Here is a 24,054-nt window from a genome sequence, read left to right on the forward strand (position 1 = left end):
TACATCTACCAATTAGAGAAACTGCAACAGTAGTGCCAGTGCTGCCTACGGAAGAGAATGACTTTCAAACCACGCAAACTATAAGATTATTCACGTATGTACCTTTTTCATCTAACGATCTTTTCAACTGGAAACAACTTGGCCCCTCATATGCCGAAAAGCCAGACCAAATGATTGATTTTCTATCTTGAATTTTTACAGCTCATAATCCTAATTGGGCTGACCTCCGTCATTTAGCCTCCTTCCTCTTTACTACTGAACAACGACGACAAATACAACAGAATATGGAAGAATCAGCTAGGGAGAGAGCCGGGTCAGACGGCGACCCTGAGGAAGCAGTAAGGGAATTTGCTCCACTCACCGACCCCCATTGGGACTATCAGACACCAGTGGGACGAGAGCGCATCGCGGCTTATCAAACATCCTTCCTAGAAGCTTTAAGAAAGGGAAAAAGAAAAGTCATGAATATGGGCAAGATACAGGATGTAGTGCAGAAAAAAGATGAAACTCCTGGAGATTTCCTTGAGCGCCTGATGGATGCATATCGCAGATATAGTCCGTTTGATCCAGAAGATTCAAAAAATCATTCTATCACAGTAATGAGCTTTGTAGGACAGTCATGGCCTGATATACGCCGGAAACTCCAGAAGACAGAGGGGTTTGAGGGAATGACTATCAGCCAATTGAAAATCATGGCAGATAAAGTCTATGGAAATAGAGAACTGGAAGAGGAGAGAAAGGATAAAAAAGAAAGTGGTCGAAGGATGAGAGAAAGTGTTAGCTTGTTAGCGGCAGCCATGGAGGAGACTAATTTTGGGAATCAAGCCAGGTATTATCAAGGATATCCTGGATTTAGGGGTAGAGGCAGATCACCATTTAGGGCAATGTATAGAGGAAGATTATCAAGGGGGGGCCCTTTCAGAGGAGGAAAAGTGCCTCTAGGAGCTAATCAATGTGCCTATTGTAAACAAGAAGGACATTGGAAGTCCGATTGCCCAGAAATCCCTCCACAGAAAGGAGAAAGATCTGACCCATCAAAATCGCAAGAAACTGAGTGGCAAATGGCAATGGGTGAGCTGTCTGAAGATGATAGTGATGACATAGGACGAAATTCATGACTAGATAAGGAAAAGCTTCCACTTGACCCCCTAGTGGAAATAAAGGTTGGAACTAAAACATTTAAAGGACTATTGGACTCTGGAGCTCAGCGATCTGTCATGACTACTGCAATAACTACGCCCACATCGAAAAGTATCTCAATTGTAGGGGCCTCTGGGAAACCACTAGCTGCCCCTATCCTTCAAAATAGACAGGTTCGAGTAGGAGGACAATTAATATCTCACCAATTCCTTTATGTTCCAGGATGTCCAGTGCCGTTAATTGGTCGAGATCTTCTTTGTAAACTGAGAGCAACCTTGCAATTTGAGTCAAGCGGTGAAATTAGAGCTTCCTTTGCTGATAATCCAGTTTCTTTAATTTGCCCTCTTCAAGAAGAATGGAGACTATACCTTCTTGTTATTGACAAACCCATTGAACATCGATATGAAGCACAAACCCCTCTCAACGAAAAACGAAGGCAATTGATGGACAGCGTACCTCAGGTATGGTCTGAAAATAACCCTGGAGGGCTAGCTACCGAAGCTACTCCTATATGGATTGAAATGAGAAAAAATGCACAGGTCATCAATCAAACTCAATACCCCATCCCCTATATGGCCAGACAAGGAATACAAATACATCTCCAGAGACTATTCGATCTGGGCATCCTGCGGCGAATTCGATCTGCTTGGAATACTCCTTTACTACCTGTCAAGAAACCAGGAACAAATGATTACAGATTTAAGAAAAGTAAATAACCAAGTAGCGGATCTGGTAGCCCTTGTACCTAATCCGTATTCAATCCTGGCTCAAGTTTCTCCAAAATCCAAATGGTATAGTGTCATTGATCTCAAAGATGCTTTCTTCTCCGTTCCTGTAGCGGAGGAATGTCAGAAAATTTTTGCCTTCACGTGGGAGAATGCCCATACTGGAATAAAGCAACAGTATACATGGACTCGTTTACCTCAAGGATTCAAGCATTCACCTACTCTGTTTGGTGAACAACTGGCAAAAGACTTAAAAATGTATCAAGTTATGTATGGGCCAGTCATACAATATGTGGATGACCTTTTGCTGTTCAGAGAAACTTATCATGAATGTGCATTAGCAACCCACTATTTATTAGAGACTTTGTACTCAAAAGGGTACCGTGCAAGCAAAAAGAAAGCGCAAATCTGTGAATTGGAAGTAGAATACTTGGGCTTTCAAATATGTGAAGGCACTCGTTGCCTTGGAATCTCCCGTACAAGTTCTATAAGAGACCAACCTGTACCCACTTGCAAGAAAGAACTTCGTGCATTTCTAGGAGCCGCAGGATACTGTCGACTTTGGATTGCTAACTATGCAATTCTAGCCCAACCATTATACGATAAACTACGAGGAAAAGAACCGGAATCTTATCCCTTCCAGTGGGAGGGACACGAACTAGCAAATCTGCATCAACTGAAAGAAGCCTTGAGATCACCCCCTGCTCTAGGATTACCTGATGTAATGAAACCCTTCCATTTGTTCATAGATGAGAAAAAAGGAATGGCCATAGGGGTGTTGACTCAGACTCTAGGGTCATGGGAACGACCTGTTGCCTATTTGTCAAAAGGGATGGACAATGTCGCTAAAGGATGGCCTGGTTGCCTTCGAAGCATTGCTGCTGCATGCTTACTGATACCCGAAGCTGTTAACGTTTGGACAAACTCTGCAAGTAACAACTCCACATACCATTCAAGGACTACTTGAAACTCATGGGCCAAAATGGATGACAAATTCACGTCTTGTTAAATATCAAGCTTTGCTATGTGAAACGCCTGAAATCCAAATACAAGACAGTAAAAACTTGAACCCAGCTACTCTCATGCCAGCGCCTGATCCGATCACCCACAACTGTGAAGAAGTTATGGCTACAGTACATTCTAGTCGACCTGATCTGAGAGATCAACCTTGGCAAGGCGCCTGGACTTTATTTACTGATGGAAGTAGCCAAGTCATAAATGGAATACGAGTTGCCGGATATGCTATAGTCTCAGAAGATGAAATCATTGAATTCGAACCTCTGCCTCCTGGAACCTCTGTGTAAAAAGCTGAACTAATTGCCCTCACTCGAGCCTTGCAGCTAGCAGAAGGACAGGTTGTGAACATCTATACAGACTCTAAATATGCCTTCCTCACCATTCAAGTACATGGAGCTTTGTACAAGGAACGAGGATTTCTAACTGCAGAGGGAAAACAATTGACTAATGCACTAGAAGTACATGAACTACTAAATGCAGTTTGGTTACCTCGCAAGGTGGCTGTAATGCATTGTAAAGCACATACCAGGAAATCAGATCCTATTGCTCGAGGAAATCAGAGAGCAGACCGCGCTGCAAAGGCAGCAGCCCAAGAATCATTTCAAGCCAAACCAGCAACAACATGCCCTCTTTTACAGTTTCCAGATAAAATACCCACCTATACAACAGAAGAAAATGAATGGGCACAGTATGAAGATCTACATCAGCAAAACGGATGGTGGATTATACAAGATGGGAGAATATGGATACCTGAGACTATTGCTTGGACAATAGTTAAAGAAGCACATAATAATACACACCTTGGACGTGATTCATTGGCAAAATTACTGGAAAAAAACGTATTACATTAACCGAATCACTCAATTGACTAAGCATGCAATTAATCAGTGTATTACATGTGCAAAGAATAATCCACGAAACGGGCCTGGCCCTGCCCCTGGGCATGTTCTTCAAGGAACCATTTCATTTCAAGTTTGTCAGATTGATTTCACTCACATGACTCCTTCAAAAGGCCTCAAAGCTATGTTAGTAGCAGTCTGCACCTACACTGGATGGATTGAAGCCGTGCCCACCCGGACAGAAACAGCCAGAGAGGTGGTCGCCCTACTTCTAAATCAAATCTTACCACGATATGGATTACCAAGACAGATCAATTCAGACAATGGACCAGCTTTCACTAGTGAAGTCACTCAGCACCTAAGTAAAATTCTGGGCCTTAAGTGGCACCTGCATTGCACATGGAGGCCACAAAGCAGTGGAACAGTTGAACGAGCGAACAGAACTTTGAAAAGTCAATTAGCCAAACTTTGCCAAGAAACCAAAACCAAATGGCCAGACATCTTACCATTAGCACTACTACATATTCGGTGCACTCCACGAAAGTCTGGACTAACACCCTATGAGATGATGTATGCAAGACCACCACCACTTCCATCATTTCCTGAGTCACTACAGATTCAGGGAGAAATGGCACTCAGTAAACAGCTGAAAGGACTGTATGATACAGTAGAAGCTATCCGCAAGTACACATGTGAAACAGAACCACTAATTCTAATAACACCAACTCATCAATTCCATGTTGGAGACTCTGTGTGGGTCAAAGAATGGGATGAATCTGATTTTCTCAAACCTCGATGGAAAGGACCATATACCATACTATTGACCACACCCACTGCTGTAAAGGTCTCCGGGTGCCCAAGTTGGATTCATTGGACCCGCATCAAACCAGCCACCAACACTTGGCAAGTCTCCAGGACTGGAGAAAACAAATTGAAATTCACCAGAAATATGCCACCTCCTAGCGCAGAGTAACTGTTAGCAATGAAATGCTAAAGATTAATAATGTGTCTATTTCTTTCCTTTCTTACAGGCATAATAATACATGATCTCAACACTCTGGAAGTGGGCCCTCTGTGCTCTTTTGGTTACCACTTTGAGTATTATATGCCCCTCTAACAGTGACTGGAAATGGTTCACCACCGCTGCCTACATCCTCGTTTCTGCTCAGCTATTGATCATCTATCTCATCATCAGAGAATCTTACCGGTCCTAATGATACTCCTGTGCATAATAACAGGATCTCTCTGCCCTCCATTAAGCCAGAATTGTTCCGAATGCATCAAACAAGTCCGCACTACAACTGAAGATGGATATCAACTTGTCCTTACAATTATACATCAATCTCAACCACCACCATCTTGTACAGAACGACCCGCTTGTTCCTTGAACACCACTCAAGGACATCAGTCTTTTCACCGATGTATGTTGAACAACAAAATCATCTGTCATTCACCAACTACTCCTAAGTACTACAACGTAACGCTTACTACTAGTCTACCAAAAAGTTATAAAACTGACATCATACCGGCTGGGAAAGGAATACTCTACTACATCAACTCTACCAAAGTCTTGATGGGAGGCCATTCCAGTGACACCCTTACCTTTGACGCATGTGTAGCAATTGGTAAACACCCAAACGCCGTCCATTGTGGATCTCAAGCATGGAAAGCAGCATATGTTTTCAATCACAAATATCTTTGTCCATACAACAGAGCTTATAATCCCTCCAGCTGGCTACCATGTTCTGGGGATCTTGAACTTTCTGGCTGGAGCCTGGTGTGTGATTATACTGGAGGAGGTTATCCCGGTTGCCCAGGAGTGGGCAGACTGAAGAAAGGAGCTGGAAACATTGTTACCTTGGAATGGCCAATCAGGGCTGAAGGATCCCCTTGGCAGGATACTTGGGGATTTGGAAACGACGGAACGGGGGGAGACCCCATGACATATATTACTATCACCCAGCGACGGGATAAGCCACGCCCCATTATCCATCAAACCATGGTAGTGGGATATCAATCATTCTTTGACGAAATATCTCAACTCGACGAGGAACTTAAGAAGCATGCTATTTCCCATCAAGCAAAGAACATGTTTGTCAATCTGGCTGAGAACATAGCCTTATCCTTGGAAATGAAAAATTGCTTTGTCTGTGGGGGTACAAACATTGGAGAACAATGGCCTTGGGAAGCTAAAGAAATCTTCCAGTCAGACCTAAGTGTTATAAATACTACTGTTGTAAATAGACTAATACCTAATGGATCCCAAAATATACCACGATAATACTGTATAAAATACAATTTTTATTAAACAAACTTTTTTAAATTTTTCATTATTTCATAAAAACTTTCATTATATTTGTTTTCTGAGCTCAGAAATAGATATTCAAAATGGCCTGTAGTCCAACCATCTGAGTTCAAAATTGAATTTCTATTACTTTAGAAAACGTGGCTGATAATTTCTTTGCCATTTAAGAGTGATATAAATTTTTACTCATTATCGCAACCGAACTGGCCAACATGATGCAAAATTTTGAAAAATTATGCCATTAATATGTTGAACTAATTTTTAGGTAGTTTAATCAATTTGATGACATCAATAAATCTCACTCAATGTTTAAATTTTGAACTCGATTCAGTAATTTAATATATACCAACGGATACTTATAAAGAAATATTTCAAGTATTGAAGACATCATCAATTGTTAATTCTGTACTCATATTGACATACATCTAGACTGTAGTTTATGAGTGTGTGTTATATTAGAAGTTTCACTGAGTTCAAAATTTAAACATTGAGTGAGATTTATTGATGTCATCAAATTGATTAAACTACCTAAAAATTAGTTCAACATATTAATGGCATAATTTTTCAAAATTTTGCATCATGTTGGCCAGTTCGGTTGCGATAATGAGTAAAAATTTATATCACTCTTAAATGGCAAAGAAATTATCAGCCACGTTTTCTAAAGTAATAGAAATTCAATTTTGAACTCAGATGGTTGGACTACAGGCCATTTTGAATATCTATTTCTGAGCTCAGAAAACAAATATAATGAAAGTTTTTGGCGGCTTCTGTTGAAAAATTGAAGCGATTGCGGTAACTTCAGCTAAAGGTTTTGAAGTGGACCGCATAGTCAAAAGACACGGGCTAAAGGATGACAAGATAAGGTTTTGTCGGGACAAGATAGGCTTACTGCCATCATTTAAACAGGTTCTGTTATTATTACTGTCGGGCGACATTAACATCAGACCGATGCAGTTTATGGAAACCCTATTACCGGAAGTCAATTTGGAAGACAGTGTGGCTATTTGATTTCAAAAAACTTCATGTCTTGCCCTTGAAATATATAATCTGAACTTTGGTCAACAAGAAATGTTAAGGATGAACGTTGAACTCGATTCAGTAATTTAATATATACCAATGGGATACTTATAAAGAAATATTTCAAGTATTGAAGACATCATCAATTGTTAATTCTGTACTCATATTGACATACATCTAGACTGTAGTTTATGAGTGTGTGTTATATTAGAAGTTTCACTGAGTTCAAAATTTAAACATTGAGTGAGATTTATTGATGTCATCAAATTGATTAAACTACCTAAAAATTAGTTCAACATATTAATGGCATAATTTTTCAAAATTTTGCATCATGTTGGCCAGTTCGGTTGCGATAATGAGTAAAAATTTATATCACTCTTAAATGGCAAAGAAATTATCAGCCACGTTTTCTAAAGTAATAGAAGAAATTCAATTTTGAACTCAGATGGTTGGACTACAGGCCATTTTGAATATCTATTTCTGAGCTCAGAAAACAAATATAATGAAAGTTTTTATGAAATAATGAAAAATTTAAAAAAGTTTGTTTAATAAAAATTGTATTTTATACAGTATTATCGTGGTATATTTTGGGATCCATTAGGTATTAGTCTATTTACAACTAGTTGTAATTTTGTTCAATATTGTATACTAGTTTTTCTCCCTTGCAATTTTTCTCATAAATACTACTGTCACATATAATCGAAAGAACACTCCTTATGAATGGGCGCTTCAGACTGATGTTATTGGAAGACAATGTTTATCCCGACAATTCTCTAAGCTATATACTGTGCCAGTTGGAAATTCACCATGCACAGGAGTCCTTACCGTTACAACAGACAATCGTACCTGGTGGCAAACAGAGAATCAGACTATACCTGCTACTTTTTGGACTGACCCCAATTTGAATGCCACCTGGAAAGCAGCTGGGATGTCCTCAACTCAATTTATAGCCCCTGATGGATATTACTTTGTATGCGGACGGCAGGCTTATGAACAATTACCTTCCAAATGGTATGGCACATGTTTCCTAGCAACCATACGCCCTAGTTTTTTCCTGTTGCCAGTCACTGCAGGTGAAACTCTAGGGCAGAGCTTTCCAAAGTGTGTGTCGCAACACTTTAGTGTGTCGCCTGAGGTGTGCCGGTGTGTTGCGCAAGCCCGGTGCACATGACACACCGGCAAGTGGGAGCCAATGCAGCCGCCGGTGGAGCTCATCCCACTGGCGGCTGAGCAGTGAAATATCGCTGTGGACACAGCAGGAAGATCGGCATGGCCGTGGTGGAGCTCACCTCACCACGGCCCGAAGAAGAAAAAGGTCACGTCGAAACGTGCAGATGCTCCTCCTCCTTCCTGCCCATGCGGCCCCGGAAGAAAAATGTTGCCGGAGCCACATGAGCAGAAAGGGGGAGGAGCGTCAGCCGCGTGCAGAAGAGGAGCAGCAGCGTTGTTGCAGCGGGGAGAGAAGAGGGGGAGGCCCGGTAGCAGGGTCCGAGAAGATCAGGGCCGCTGCCGTCGCCGCCGCGATTGGCCCGAGAAGATCAGGGCCGCTGCAGAGCCCATCCTGCAGCGACCCGTGAAGAGGAGGCCCAGAGGTAAGAGAGAGGCTGAGGGCCCGTAGAGTGCGTGTGTGAGGTGAGTTGAGCGATTGTGTGCGTCTGTGAGCTGAGTTGAGCGATTGTGTGCGTGAATGAGGTGAGTTGAGCGATTGTGTGTGTGTATGAGGTGAGTTGAGAGATTGTGTGTGGGAGTGAGGACCTGAATGTTTGCAGAGACAGCATGTGAGAGAGCCTGTGTGTGTGTGTGTGAGAGAGACAGCATGTGACAGTGAGAGCCTGTGTGTATGAATGATTGTATGAGAGAGAGCATGTGACAGTGAGAGTCTGTGCTTGAGCAAGACAGCATGTGGGAGTGAGAGAGAACCTGGGTGTGTGAGAGTCAGACAGCATGTGCAAGAGAGAGACTGTGTATGAATGATTGTATGAGAGAGAGCATGTGACAGTGAGAGCCTGTGCTTGAGCAAGACAACATGTGGGTGTGAGAGAGAGCCTGGGTGTGTGAGAGTCAGACAGCATGTGCAAGAGAGAGACTGTATGAATGATTGTATGAGAGAGAGCCTGTGAGTGTGTGAGAGAGAGAAAGCATGTGAGAATGAGAACCTGACTGAATGTTTGAGGGAAGAAGATAGATGGAGAGAAAAGAAATAGAAAAAAAGACAATATGAAAGGAATTGGCAAAAAAATAAGAAAGGGGAGGTGGAACAAAAAAGCCTGTGACCAACCGATTAGAAAACTAAGATCAGACAGCAAAGGTAAAAAAAAAGAAATAAATTACTTTTTACTGATTGGCACATGTAATCTTTGGTAATGTGCAAGAGTAGCACTTTCTCTATGCTGATTTCACAATGTACGAGATCAACATGGAGGAAGTGGAAACCCACGGGGCCTGCACAGAGGAGGCAGCAGAATGGGCTTCAGTGCCAATAGCAGCAATCAGCGCCTCCCCAATAGCCATGCGGCAGCAGTGACAGTGGCAGCAGAGGAATGAGAGAGGCTCCGAGGTTGCTGGCAAAAGAAAGAGAGGGGGTTTGCCTTTAGTGTGTGCAAGTGTATGAATGGGAGTCTGCCTGGGGGTGTATGTGTGTGAATGCATGGGTGCCTGCCTGAGGGTGTGTCTGTGTATGAGAATGTATGGGTGTCTTCCTGGGGTTTGTATGTGTGAGAATAGGTGCCGGCCTGTGTGTGGTGTATGTGTGTGTGAGAATGAATTGGTGCCTGCCTGGGGGTCTGTGTGTGTGAGAAAGAATGTGTGCATGCCTGAGGGAGTGGTGTGAAATTGAATGGAAGCCTGCCTGGGGGTCAGTTTCAGTGTGTGAGAATGACTGGGAGCTTGCCTGGGTGTGTGTGTTTGTGTGTATGTGAGGGAGCCAGACAGAGTGTGTATGAGAAAATCCAGGGGAGTAAGAGTTTGTATGGGGGGTGTGTGTGGAGGGAGAGAGAGTGTCTTAGAGCTTGAGAGTGTGTCAGTGTCTGTGAGAGCGAGAGGTTATGGTGGGTATAAGAGCATGAATGTGTATGTATGTGACAGTGTATGTGTGAGAGAGAATGGACATGTGAGTATGTGTGTGAGAGAGAGGATAACCTCCTAATCCTTGACAATATCAGGGTGACTGGAAATCAAGAGCTCCCACGTATGGACAGCAGGGGCTTTTTAAAATCCTTATTAGTTTTAATTATTGGGTGTTATTTGATATATGTGCTGTTTTGAAATATTTTATTGGTGTTTAGGAAATTGTAAAAAATGTATGATTTTAATGAATAGAAATTCTATTTATCAGTAGTTTTAAAGTATTCTTTTATTAGTATGGTTTACTATTATAACTGATTTTATTTATTTATTTATTTAAATGCTTTTAAAATATACCGACATTCATAGGACATATCATGCTGGTTCACAATCAACATTGGAAAGGCGGAAGAGGAAATTACAAATAACAGGGAGGGGGGAGGTGGAGCAGGAAAGGAAAAAGGAGAAGATGGGGGCCAGGTGACAGCAAGCGCAGAAGTTGCGGGAAGGAGAAAGGTAGTGAAGTGTTAGGGGAGAGAGAAATTGATAGGAACTGTGTTAAAAACTGAGTATAAAAATTAACAAATTTACAAAATCAGCTTTATGATGCTTTATGTTTCTTGATTTTATTTGTTTTATGAGGAATGGTGGTTCTGTTTTTCCATTATTAATACACAGAGTCTGGCTTCTTGGGGTTTCCATTTCAGGTTTTGTCTAATTTGTGCTCCTTTATTTTGTATTCTGTATTTGGTGAGGGTCTGTCTCTGCTCTGTGTGTGTGACCATGATGAGAAATTCACTAGCATAGGGATCTATAGCAATCGGGTTTGTTTTGTTTCCTCAGTAGGTGGTGTATTGGTATTCTAGGACCCAGTATAATATTTACCCTTGCTTTTTCACAGGTAGGGTTATTGTTGTTTGAATCCTTGGTGTTATTACTGTTATGTTATGATGGGATTGCAGTATAGATTTTGAGTGTCTTTTTTTTTTGCGAGGTTTTATTTTCGTTCACAATGTGCCTGGCAGTGGAAGGTGTTTGTGCTGCTGTTACTGTGAGGTGACACCAGAATTTGAAAACATCTTTAGTATGATGAGCTGTAAGGGAAACATTTAAGCTCCATTGTTTGGGGGAATTTCAGTGGATGCACAGAGTTACAGAACTGGAGGTGCAGGATTTATATTGACATTCTGTCCCTTCCTATAAATTCCAGATTTCACTCTCATAGCCACATAGAATTAGTTGAATGAGGCTATCAAATAATTATATAGTGTGAAACTGGCCAGCTTTTTAAAATTACGCAGAAGACCCTTTGGACTTTCTTATTAACACCAAATATTCAAAAGCTGTGCTCATCCCATCAAGCTCATATATCTCATTAAAGAGGTAAATTGAATAACACAATAACTTTGTTTTATTATTGTTACTCATAAATTATAACAATAACATTAATCTTGGAATATTATATATCTTTAATATAAATGAAAGATTTTCACAAGATAGGTTGTGTCGTGAAACATTTTATTATGTATATATTTAAGGAAACATACATAAATTGTCGAAATACATTTTGTTCGTTTAACCTTTAACCTCTGGTTTGCTTGTAGACTGAATTACTGTGTCCCGAAATTATGTTTGTCTAAAAAGTGTGTCACCAACATGAAAAGTTTGGAAAGCTCTGGTTTAGACTGTTGAAAAGCAGATGAAAGAGCTGGAGACTTCTCTCATGGAGGCCAATGGGAAAATAGACAGTCTGGAGAGAAATTAAAAATCACTCTTAGATAAGGCCGATGATCCAGAAAGCAGGAGCAATAACATTCGAATTCTGAGAAAATGGAGGAATCGGATTCAGTGGGGGGGGGGGGGGGGGGGGGGGGGGTGTTTCTAAATGGCTTGCTGAATTTCTCAGCATTACAGCAGGGCCTCAAAGTCGATTGTGCACATAGATCTCTGGCACCCAGACCCTGCGGTAATGCACCTCCAAGAGTAATCATCGTAAAATTCACAGTGAAACTGGAAGCTGTATGTTGTGAGGCCAGGTTCGTGAGCCCTTGGGCCATTGAAAGTTTATACAGCTTATCTTGTGCAAGCACAAGATAAGCCTTAAGAGGCGGCAGCTGATATGCCACCAAGACAAGATCTTCTGCCTGACCAGCCACTTCTCCTTTGAATTGAGCCCACAGATTCTGGCAGCCAGCATGTCTTTCCAGGCTGGATAGGAGTGAGCAAAGTCAGTAGCCGGACTGAGGTTGAGGCAGGCAGAGAGAAAAATGGAATCAAGGTGCAGGCTGAGGTCAAGGCAATTAAAAATCAGGCCAGGGCAAGCAACACAACCGGACAGAGGGCAAGATTGGAGCAAGGCAGGGCATGAACACACAGAAACCAGGAACACACAGGAACAAAACCAAGAACAAGGCAGGAGCATGCTGTAGCAACTAGCACTGCAGAGCAGAAGACCTGTAGCAAAGGCATTTGGTAGTAGTTCTGAGCTTTCTTTATACTTGGCAGGATGTGATGTCATGAGGGCATGTTACAGGAAGTCCAAGCAGCAGGGCCTAGAAAGGGGCTCAGGAGCTGCAGGAAGTTCAGCCATCTTCCTGGGATGCTGAATGATGCCGGAGGCGCTTCAGACTAGATGTGAGGGGTGTCACAGTAGCCCCCCTCTTAGACTCCCCTTCCCAGTCCTAAAGGCTTGGGTTTATGGGGGAAGAATGGTTAAGAGCGGAACTTGGACAATGCTTGCTGGTTCCCAGGAGTTTTCCTCAGGACGAAATTCCTTCCAAGCGATTAAATAGTGAAGTTTACCTTGTCGTCTCTTGGAACCTAGGATTTCTTAAACTTCAGATTCTGGATTGGGATCCAAAGAGACTGCAGCAGGCAATGGTGGTCTCTCCACTTAAGGACCACAGATTTCAGTAATGAAACGTGGAAGGCATTGTGGATTCACAGGATGGAAAGCAACTTAATTTGGTGTGTGACAGGTCCGATTAGAGGTGAGGGGTGTTGCACTGTATTAGTCAAACTGACAAACTCAATAGCTGCAAATGACTAGGGCCTGATGGTATTAACCCCAGAATTCTGAAAGAACTCCAATATGAATTTGCAATCTGTTACTGGTAATATGAAACCTATCATTAAAATCTGCCACTGTACCTAAAAACTGAAGGGTAGCCAATGTAATGTCAATTTTTAAAAAGGGCTCCAGGGATAATCCAGGAAACTCCAGATGTGAGCCCGATGGTGCTGAGCAGAATGGTAAAAGCTCAGAACAGAATTACTAGACATATGGATAGATATGCATTAATGGGGAAGAACCAATATGGATTTAGGAAAGAGAAGTTTTCCAGCTGGAGAGAAGTGAATAGAGGTGTTCCCCAAGGATCTGTACTGGGACTAGTGTCATTTAGCATATTAACAATCTGGAAAAGGGAGCAATGTGCAAGGTGATCAGCTTTGAAAATGACACAAAATTATTTAAAGTAGTTAAAACACAAGTTTATTATGAGGCATTGGAGGAAAACCGTATAAAAGCTCAGAATTTAAATGGCAGAACAAGTGATGCACATAAGAAAAAAAAAAATCCTGACTATACACAATGCTGGGTTCCATATTAGAAGTCACCACTCCACAAATGAACCTTGGATTAATTGTGGAAAATACAATGGATATCCTCAGCTCAGGATGTGGTGGCGGCAGCGAAAAAAGCCCATCATAGTATGTTAGGAATAGAAAACAAACATGAAATATATTAATGCCTCTGTATCAATCCATGGTGCGACCACACCTTGAGAAATGTGTGCAGTCCTGGTTGCTGCATCTCAAAACAAAAATATAGCAGAACTAGAAAAGGTAGAGAGAGGCAACAAAATGATAAGCAGGAGGGAATGGCGTTCTTATGATGAAAGGCTAAACAGGTTAAGGGTTCTTTAGCTCGGAGAGAAGACATCTGATAGGAGAAATAATAGAGGTTTAAAAAATTATGTGTGGTGTAGAGCAAGTTAATAGGAAAACAGTTAGTTATTCTTTCAAATATTACTAGGACTAGGGGACACTCCATGAAAGCAACAAGATTTAAAACAAATTTAAGAAAGTCATTTTTTTTTCAGTCGCACAATTAAACTATGTCATTTACTGCCAGAGAATGTGATCAAGGCTAATAATAGAGCTGAGTTTAAAAAAAAGGTCTGGACGAGTTTGGCAGCGAGAAAAATGAGGCTAGAAAGGTAAAGGAAAGGGACTGGAGGGCCCAAGAGGTGTGGAAGAGAGTTAGCTAACTCTTTATCTGCTTTATCTCCTGTCCCCCAACAACTCTCCCTTGGGCTGCCTCATGAGCATCTCCATTCCCTGTCACTTTGGAGTGCCAGGAGGAGAGGACTGTTTCACCAGTGCAACTCAGAAGAGTGCTAGAGCAGTTCAGTGGGGATGCTGCCATCTGCTGGGAGGTGGGGAGGCTCACCAGGGGCTCAAGACAAGGAACACATTTTAAAAATGAAACCAGAGGGGGAGGATACTGCCAAAAATGAGTTTCCAAAATATGCTGCTTCTTTATTTTCTGTTTTTGGACGTGCTGTGCCCAGGCACCATGAGTTAAGGCACCAGTGGTGCAGTGTAAAAAACAGTGCCTGGAAAGTGGCTCTGGGAATGGAAGAGTTTAGGGATCGTCATAAGCAAGCCTGAAACGGTGGAATCGTATCATAGAAAATGATGGCAGATAAAGACCCAAATGATCCATCCAGTCTGCCCAGCAGTTTATTTAGGGTGGAAACTGCCCGTGCAGAAATGTATATCTAAAGTTTACACGGGTTACTCCATGTCTTTATTTCCAGGATGCTTAAAATTGGTGGAAGAGAGGTGCTATATCTTAAAGAGGGTATTGAGTCAAACAGGATAAAAGTTCTGCAGGAAATGAAATGCACGGTAGAATCTTTATGGATAGAAATTTCATGTGAGAAGGGAAATAGAATAGCAGTGGGGGTATACTACCATCCACCTGGCCAGAATGAACAGATGATGAAATGCTAACAGAGATTAGGAAAGCAAACAAAATTAGCAACAAAATAATAATGGGTGATTTAAATTATCCAGTATTGATTGGGTAAATATCACATCAGGACATGCTAAGGAGGTAACATTTCTAGATGAAATAAATGACTGCTTCTTGGAGCAGCTGTTTCAGGAATTGACAAGAAGGGGAGCTATTTTAGACTTGGTCTTTAGTGGAACACAGGATTTGGTGCAAGAGATAATGGCGTTGGGGCCACTTGACAATAGTGATCATAATATGAATAAATTTGTCTTAATAACTGGGCAGACTGGCTGTGGACAAATGCCCCAATCTGGATGGACTGGCTTTGCACAGGCCCCCCTTCTGGGCAGACTGACTATAGACAGGTGCCCCCTGCTGGGTGGACTGGCTGTGGACAGGTGGCCTCTGCTGGATGGACTGGCGGTGGAAGAGCTCCCTCTGCTGAATGATCAAGCTGAGGAAGAATGCCCTCTGTTGGGCTGACTGCATCTGGTAGTCCTGGGGGAAATCTGCGCTACTGCGGAGGACAGAATTCCCCCCCTGCGCAGAATTGCCATTTTCTGCGGTGAAGATGAAGGCCCCGGTGCACCGTACGCGGCGATATGGAAGGCCCCTGCGTGCCGCAAACGGAGTGTGCTCCGCTCGCGGTGAAGAAGGAAGGCCCCGGTGAGAGAGAATGTGTGTGTGTGTGTGTGTGTGTGTGTGTGTGTGTGAGAGAGGGGAGGGGGAGAGAGCAGGAGGGTGTGAGAGAGAGCATGGGAGGTAAGAGAGCAGGGGGGGATGCTTGAGTGTGGGTTTGAGAGAGGGAGCCTATATGAGGAGATTGTGAAGGAGTGTGTATATGTGTGAGAGATTGGGAGCTCGTGTGTATGAAAAAGGTATCGTGTGTATGTGAGGGTGCTAGCCTGTGTGAAGAGATTGTGAATGTGTGAGGCAGAGCATGTGTGAAGGGCTGCATGAGAGAGAGACATAGGTAGCCCCGCCAGTCGCTGCTGCCACCCCCCTGTTGCCCTACCCTCCCGGTCTTGGCCCTGGATCTTACCGAATTCATGCCACTGAGTGTATGCTTCTCTGGGCCGCGAGCAGGATAGGCACTGCTTGTGGCCCACCGAATCTTTGCTCCTCTGCCGCGAGTGTGATAGGCTTTGCTCATGGCCCCACATGGGTGCTCTTTGACATCCCCTAAGGGTCGGCGCCTGAGGCGACCGCCTAATTCACCTAATAGGATGCGCTGGCCCTGCTTTTCTGGACCATCATTAATCTGTCTATATCCTTTGAGAGCTATGGCCTCTAGAATTGGGCACAACATTCTAGGTAAGTTTGTACCATTGATCAATACAGAGGTTTTATCACCTTTTTTCTGGTGGTTATGCTTCTTCTTATTCATCCCAGCATCCCTCTGGCTTTGGACACCACCTTATCAGACTATTTCAGTTATTTCAGTGCCATCAGGCACTATCAGCCCAAGGTCTCTCTCCCGGCTGGGGGCATATAAGCTTCTTCTTCCCCATCGCCTCATGTAATACTCCTTTAGATTTCTGCATGGGTCATGAGAAACCCATTTCATGTCTGCAAATAAGATTAAGATTTCAAGAAAAAAAAGCTCACTGCTGCATTGGAATCGAACCCGGGCCTCCCGCGTGGCAGGCGAGAATTCTACCACTGAACCACCAATGCTCCAGCTGTGGAGCACTTCACAAACAGCTCCCTTAATTCCTACTTAGATGCTCTTTTGTAACTAAGTTGACAGCACATCTGCCACATCAGCAGCAGGGGCTGGGTTTAAGGAAGCAAGATCTATGCAAGCAGAAGTGAAAAGCAGAGGGAGAAAGATACCAGGAGACACATGAGGAGAAACTGAGATAAAAGGAGGAAAAGAGTCAGATTTACTAAGCAGTGACAATTACTACAGTTTAGAAAGAAAGAATCAACCAAAATAAACTACCAAAAGAGCAGAAATGGTTAACTGTAAATTCTCCTAAGTAGTGTTTAATTCAAGCAAATCTTTCCCAGAGAAAATTAAGTCTGTTTTCCTCCTCCCCATCCCGGGAAGATGCAGCACTGAATATTAATAAAAATGGTGGTTTACTGGCTTCAGAAACCTTTATTTAATACTTGTATGAGTAGTAACATTGGTGACCTCCCATTATTCCAATTTTATTTTCTCTTCTCCCACCCGCTCCATCTTTTCCACAGGAAGAACATTTCTGAATGTAACGCTGTTCTTAATTTAGGACAATTTTCAAAGCTTTATGCGTGGATAAAGAGCCCCCACTGAAAATTGCCTCTCCCTCATTGTGGGTAAGATTAATCCTGCTGCTCACAGTGCAGGCACTTTTACTTCTGTCAAAAACAGTGGAGCCGGTTCCCCCAGGGGAGGGAATTATGTGCAGGTTGCTCATTAGGAAAGCCCCGTATCTGCTTACTTTCCAGTCACACATCTACAGCTGTTTCCCCATCCCCACTCCTCTCTCTCCCTCTCCCTCTCCCTCTCCTTCCCCCATCCCCACTCCTCTCTCTCCCTCTCCCTCTCCACTCCTCTCTCCCTCCCCATCCCCACTCCCTCTCTCCCTCTCCTTCCCCCATCCCCATCCCCACTCCTCTCTCTCCTCTCCTATCCCCACTCCTCTCTCTCCCCTCTCCCTCCCCTTCCCCTTCCCCATCCCCACTGCCTCTCTCTCCTCTCTCCCTCTCCCTCTCCTTCCCCCTCCCCACTTCTCTCTCCTTCCCCCATCCCCAATCCTCTCTCTCCTTCCCCCATCCCCACTTCTCTCTCCCTCTCCCTCCCCATCCCCACTTCTCCCTCTCTCTCCCTCTCTCTCCCTCTCCCGTCCCCACTCCTCTCTCTCCCTCTCCTTCCCCATCCGCACTTCTCCCTCTCTCTCCCGTCCCCACTCCTCTCTCCCTCTCCCATCCCCACTCCTCTCTCCCTCTCCCTCTCCTTCCCCCATCCCCACTCCTCTCTCTCCCTCTCCTTCCCCCGTCCCCACTCCTCTCTCTCCTTCTCCCTATCCCCACTCCTCTCTCTCTCTCTTTCCCTATCCCCACTCCTCTCTCCCTCTCCTTCCCCCAGCCTCACTCTTCTCTCCCCCTCTCCCATTCCCCATCCCCACTCTCCTCTCTCCCTCTCCCATTCCCACTCCTCTCTCTCTCTGTCCATCTCCCATCCCCACTCCTCTCTTTCTCTGGCCCTCTCCCATTCCCCATCCCCACTCTTCTCTCTCCCTCTCCCATTCCCGTCCTCCTCACTTTCTCACCCCAGCCCTATCTCATAAGAATATGCTGTACTGCTTCAGACCAAGGGTCCAGTAGTCTGTAGGTTGCCACAGAAGTGAGCGATCTGGTTCCAGGAAAGTCGAATCCCAGCCAGCCACATTCCCTTTGCATTGAGCCCGCTGGTGCTGGTGGTCAGCGAGACATGAGAAACAGGGGTAACCCCAACATGGACAAGAAGTGAGAGGCTGGACTCAGGATAAGGAACAGGAACTAACCAGAAATCCAGGAAATCAGGAAGGAGTACAACAGGAGCACTGGATATAGAATCTTAATGTAAAAGTGTAACGATATTGGCTCTAAGCACGGCCCCCCTTTCCAGCAGGGTTCCTCACTGGCCATGCTTGGTAGAGATGTGAATCGGAACCGGAATCAGTTCGGATTCCGGTTCCGATTCACATCGTGTTTTTTTTTCGTCCGGCCCGATCGCAGTTTTGTTTATCGGCTGCGCCCGAGCCGATAAACAAAAAACCCACCCCCGACCCTTTAAAACAAATCCCTTAGCTTTCCCCACCCTCCCAACCCCCCCCAAAAACATTTTACAGGTACCTGGTGGTCCAGTGAGGGTCCCGGGAGCGATCTCCCGCTCCCGGGCCGTCGGCTGCCACTAATAGAAATGGCGCCGATGGCCTTTGCCCTTACCATGTGACAGGGTATCCGTGCCATTGGCCGGCCCCTGTCACATGGAGGGAGCACTGGATGGCTGGTGCCATCTTTAAAAATGGCACGGGCCATCCAGTGCTCCTACCATGTGACAGGGGCCGGCCAATGGCACGGATACCCTGTCACATGGTAAGGGCAAAGGCCATCGGCGCCATTTCTATTAGTGGCAGCCGACGGCCCGGGAGCAGGAGATCGCTCCCGGGACCCTCACTGGACCACCAGGTACCTGTAAAATGTTTTTGGGGGGGGTTGGGAGGGTGGGGAAAGCTAAGGGATTCGTTTTAAAGGGTCGGGGTGGGTTTAGGGGTTATTTTTGTGTGCTGTTTTTCCTGCCCTCCCCCAAAACGATAAGAGAACCCCCACGAACAATATCGTGGGGTTTTCCTATCGTTTTGGGGGAGCCCCCGATTTCTGATGATTTTGAAAATATCGTATGATATTTTCAATAGTCCGAAGCCCAATTCACATCCCTAATGCTTGGTCTGTTCTAGCCTCCACCTTGAAAACAGCATGATGCAGCAAGACCAGCCCTATAAAACCTTCCATCATAGGGTACTCTCTGGCTCAGCGTGGAGTTTCTTCTCTGCATGGGCTTCCAAATGGCAGATGAAATTTAATGTGGACAAGTGCAAGGTGTTGCACATAGGGAAAAATAACCCTTGCTGTAGTTACACGATGTTATGTTCCATATTAGGAACCCAGGAAAAAGATCTAGGCATCATAGTGGATAATACTTTAAAATCGTCGGCTCACTGTGCTGCAGCAGTCAAAAAAGCAAACAGAATGTTAGGAATTATTAGGAAGGGAATGGTTAATAATACGGAAAATGTCATAATGCCTCTGTATCGCTCCATGGTGAGACCGCATCTTGAATACTGTGCACAATTCTGGTCGCCGCATCTCAAAAAAGATATAGTTGCGATGGAGAAGGTACAAAGAAGGGCAACCAAAATGATAAAGGGGATGGAACAGCTGCCCTATGAGGAAAGGCTGAAGAGGTTAGGGCTGTTAAGCTTGGAGAAGACGGCTGAGGGGGGATATGATAGAGGTCTTTAAGATCATGAGAGGTCTTGAACGAGTAGATGTGAATCGGTTATTTACACTTTCAGATAATAGAAGGATTAGGGGGCATTCCATGAAGTTAGCAAGTAGCACATTTATGACTAATCGGAGAAAATTCTTTTTCACTCAACGCACAATAAAGCTCTGGAATTTGTTGCCAGAAGATGTGGTTAGTGCAGTTAGTGTAGCTGGGTTCAAAAAAGGTTTGGATAAGTTCTTGGAGGAGAAGTCCATTAATTGCTACTAATCAAGTTTACTTAGGGAATAGCCACTGCTATTAATTGCATCAGTAGCATGGGATCTTCTTAGTGTTTGGGTAATTGCCAGGTACTTGTGGCCTGGTTTGGCCTCTGTTGGAAACAGGATGCTGGGCTTGATGGACCCTTGGTCTGACCCAGCATGGCAAGTTCTCATGTTCTTATGTTCTTAGGTGGCCTTCTTGTCCTTTTATTTCTTGCCTAGTGTCCTTGTTCTGGTATTCCTTGTTCTTGAATGCCTTGCCTGGTTCTTTGTTCTGTTTAGGCCTCCCATTGGCCTTTCTTGCCTGTATGTTGCTAGCTTTCCTCTATCCTGTATAAGGTCTCCCAGTGGCCTTTCTTGCCTGCATGTTTCTAGCTTTGCCCTGTCCTGTCCTGTTAGGCCTTTCAGTGGCCCCCTTGTCCTTGTTTCCCTTGTGCTATCTGTTGTTGTTCTGTGTTTTATCTGGTTCCTTGTTTGGTCTCTGAACCTACCCTGCCTTGTGCTTATTTGTCAGATCCTGTCTTGTTGATGCTCAACCCTGTTTATGTTCAGTGTGACCAGGGTACCTTCCTGTCCCCTTGCTTCTTGCTGCCTGCCAGTTCCATTGGGTGCCCTATCCCTGTACACCACCCTTCATAAAACCTGCCAGCCACCAGCATGAGAGGACCCAACCTAAAGGGAAGGTGGCTGGTCAGGCAGAAGCTCTACACCTGACCTGCCTGCTTCTGACTCCCGCAGACCTCCGCCTATGGAGTACCTTCAAATTGGCCCATGCAGCCATGACATGAAGCTGACAAAACTGAATTCTTCTGGAAAGAGAAATAGAGCCAGAGTAAGAGGACCAGAAGATAAGACCAAGCTCTGGTAATTGTCTGCAAGACTGCCTCAGTATATTTACAGGCCTATAAAGGAAACAAGATGTCCACCGGGGGGAAGTGAGGAGCACAGAGATGGGAAGACTAATTAGACAATTCCAGTGTTACCTGCAGGCCAGAGAAGCACTCGGCTACGAATCCTCACAATACTCTGCTTTCAGGGGCAGCCTCCTGACGGCCCCTTACATTATGGTGCATGGTGGTCAGATGCGTCCATCCAAGATCTTTCTTTGTGGCCATATTGTTGAGATGCTGCCCGCAGGCCTAGCCACGAGCAACCTCTTACCTCCAGCCAGTTCTGCTCCCCGACGCCATTGTTCTGCAGCTGGAGCTGCTGTCTTCAGCCTTCGCGGCCAGGAGGCTGCTGCCGGTGCTCCTTCGCGGTCAGGAGACCGCCCAAGCCATTTGCACGGTGGGCCATGCCACCGTGCTCCGATGTGGCCAGGAGCCCATCGACATTGCCTTCTAGTGGCAGGAGCCGCCATAACTTCTCTTATTTGCAGCCAGGAGGCCACTGACGTGGTCTTCACGCGGCTGGAGCCGCTGCCATCATTCTGCCTTCGCGGCAGGAGCCACTGACACCATAGTTTCCTTTGCAGCAGGAGCCGCCCTCCATTGCCTCGGGCCTATTCCTGCCTCTCAGCATGGCTGCCGCTGTCCCAGGTCTTACTTCCTGCCTCCTTGGGCGTGGGGCCATGCCTCTTCTCTGGACTTAAAGGGCCAGTCCCTCTGGCTCCTCCTTATGATGTCATCAAGGTGGTTCCTCTTCAGCCCTACAAAAGGGCTCAGCCTGCAGTCAGTCCTTGCCTTCGCAAGGAGTCAGTCATGGAGTCGGACTGCTCCTGGACCATTAGTTCCAGCTCTTCGCTCCAGGAGTCCTCCGTGATCCTTCATCGCTTCTTCAAGGCATTCTGTTCTTCGTTGGTCCTCTTCGTCTTCGACCATGGTTCTTGAACCTTCGTCTAGTCTTCGTTCCATGTTCTGGTCTCTCATTGGATCCCGTCCTCTTGTCTCCTGATGTCAGCATCTCCAGATGTCCTGATATCCACATCTCCAGATGTCCTGATGTCCACGTGTCTCCATGTCCAGACGTCTCCCTATCTCCAGATGTCCTGACGTCCCCTCGTCTTCGGATGTCCAGATGTCTCAGCCTTCTGATGTCTTCATCCATCATGTTCCAGTCATCCCTGTGTTCCTCCTCCCTAGAAGTCCCTTGATGTCCAGATGCCATAGATGTCTTGATGACCTGAAGTACCGGTGTCTAGGGATGTGTATTCGTTTCATTCGTTTAATTCGTTTCATATGTTTTCCATTACTTGTCAATTAGATGTGCATTCGTTTCATATGTTTCATGCGTTTCATATTACATGCTTGTATAGGAAACGGATGAAACGAATGCACATCCCTACCGGTGTCCATTCATCTCTGTGTCCTACATTCCAACCCTGATGTTTCAAGTCTCGCTTCTGATGTCCTTTGGTCCTGATCCTGAAGTACTGTCAGTCCTCAAGCTACAGGTTCAGCTCGCTCACCCCAGACTTCATCTCCAGCTGACCGTTTCCTGAGAGTAAATCCGTTCCTATCCGCTGTCCGGTTTCCTGGTGGCTGGAGTCCTCTTCCGGCTGGATTTGTCTTCGAGCACTGCCCGGATTCCTTCTAGTTCCTGAGCCTCTGTCTTCGTCTGATTATCCTGAGTCCTTATCCTCGCCTGAGTCTTCCCCAGTTCAAATCCTCATTGGAGTATCCAGAATCCTTGCCTGGCTTCGCCTGCCTTCTCCAAGCCTGACCTCTGTTGCATCTGACCACGCCTGCCTTCTCCGTGCCTTGACCTTTGCGTGTCTGAATCACTAAGTACCAAGCTTCCTCGTCTCTTCTGAGTCTTCAAGCATCCTCGTCTTGTCTGAGTCTTCAAGCATCCTTGCCTCGTCTCAGTCTTCAAATGTCCTTGTCTTGTCTGAATTCCAGGTTCCACGTGTCTTCATTCCATCTGAGCCTCCGAGCTTCCTCGCCTTCTCCAAGCCGTCAGCCTTGTTCAAGGCCGAGGTCCCGTCTTGTTCCAAGCTCCAGTACCATCGCCTGTCCTTGACCTCTGTCCTACCGCATCTGCCGCTACCCAGTGGCAGGTCCGAAAGGGCTATCGAGTGGCCGGAGGGCTACCCCAGAGACCAGCATTGCATTGTTGGGTCTCTACCGGTGCGTGCAGGTTCGGCAGAGGTTAGGGCGGTGGTCAGCCTGCTCCTCCCATGCTGGGACACATCTTGCCTTCCACGGCGCTTTCACGGAGCTCCTCTCTGCAGTCACGTCGTGGTCCAAGGGCACACATCTCCCCGGAATTGGAAGCGCTCCCTAGCGCTCCCTCCCACAGATCTCAACACATATCCCTTTCAATGGACCAAGTAATGTAATTTGTTTCAGGATATTCTAGACTCCAGAAACTCCTCCACCTCAAATTTAGGTTGGCCATCACCAGAACTAGATCCAGATTCCTTGCCTGTTGAAAAGATCTGGCATCGCTGGCTTTAGCAAAGATATATGAAATGAGGATGGTATCTTAAGAATGTTAGGAATTATTAGAAAGAGAATGGTGAATAAAATGGAGAGTGTCATAATGCCTCTGTATCGCTCCATGGTGAGACCGCACCTTGAGTACTTTGTACAATTCTGGTCACTGCATCTCAAGAAAGATATAATTGTGATGGAGAAGGTACAGAGAAGGGCAACCAAAATGACAAGGGGGATGGAACAGCTCCCCTATGAGGAAAACTGAAGAGGTTAGGGCTGTTCAGCTTGGAGAAGAGATGGCTGAGGGGGG

The sequence above is a fragment of the Rhinatrema bivittatum genome, chromosome 7 (genome assembly GCF_901001135.1).
Source record: "Rhinatrema bivittatum chromosome 7, aRhiBiv1.1, whole genome shotgun sequence".
NCBI lineage: Eukaryota > Metazoa > Chordata > Amphibia > Gymnophiona > Rhinatrematidae > Rhinatrema > Rhinatrema bivittatum.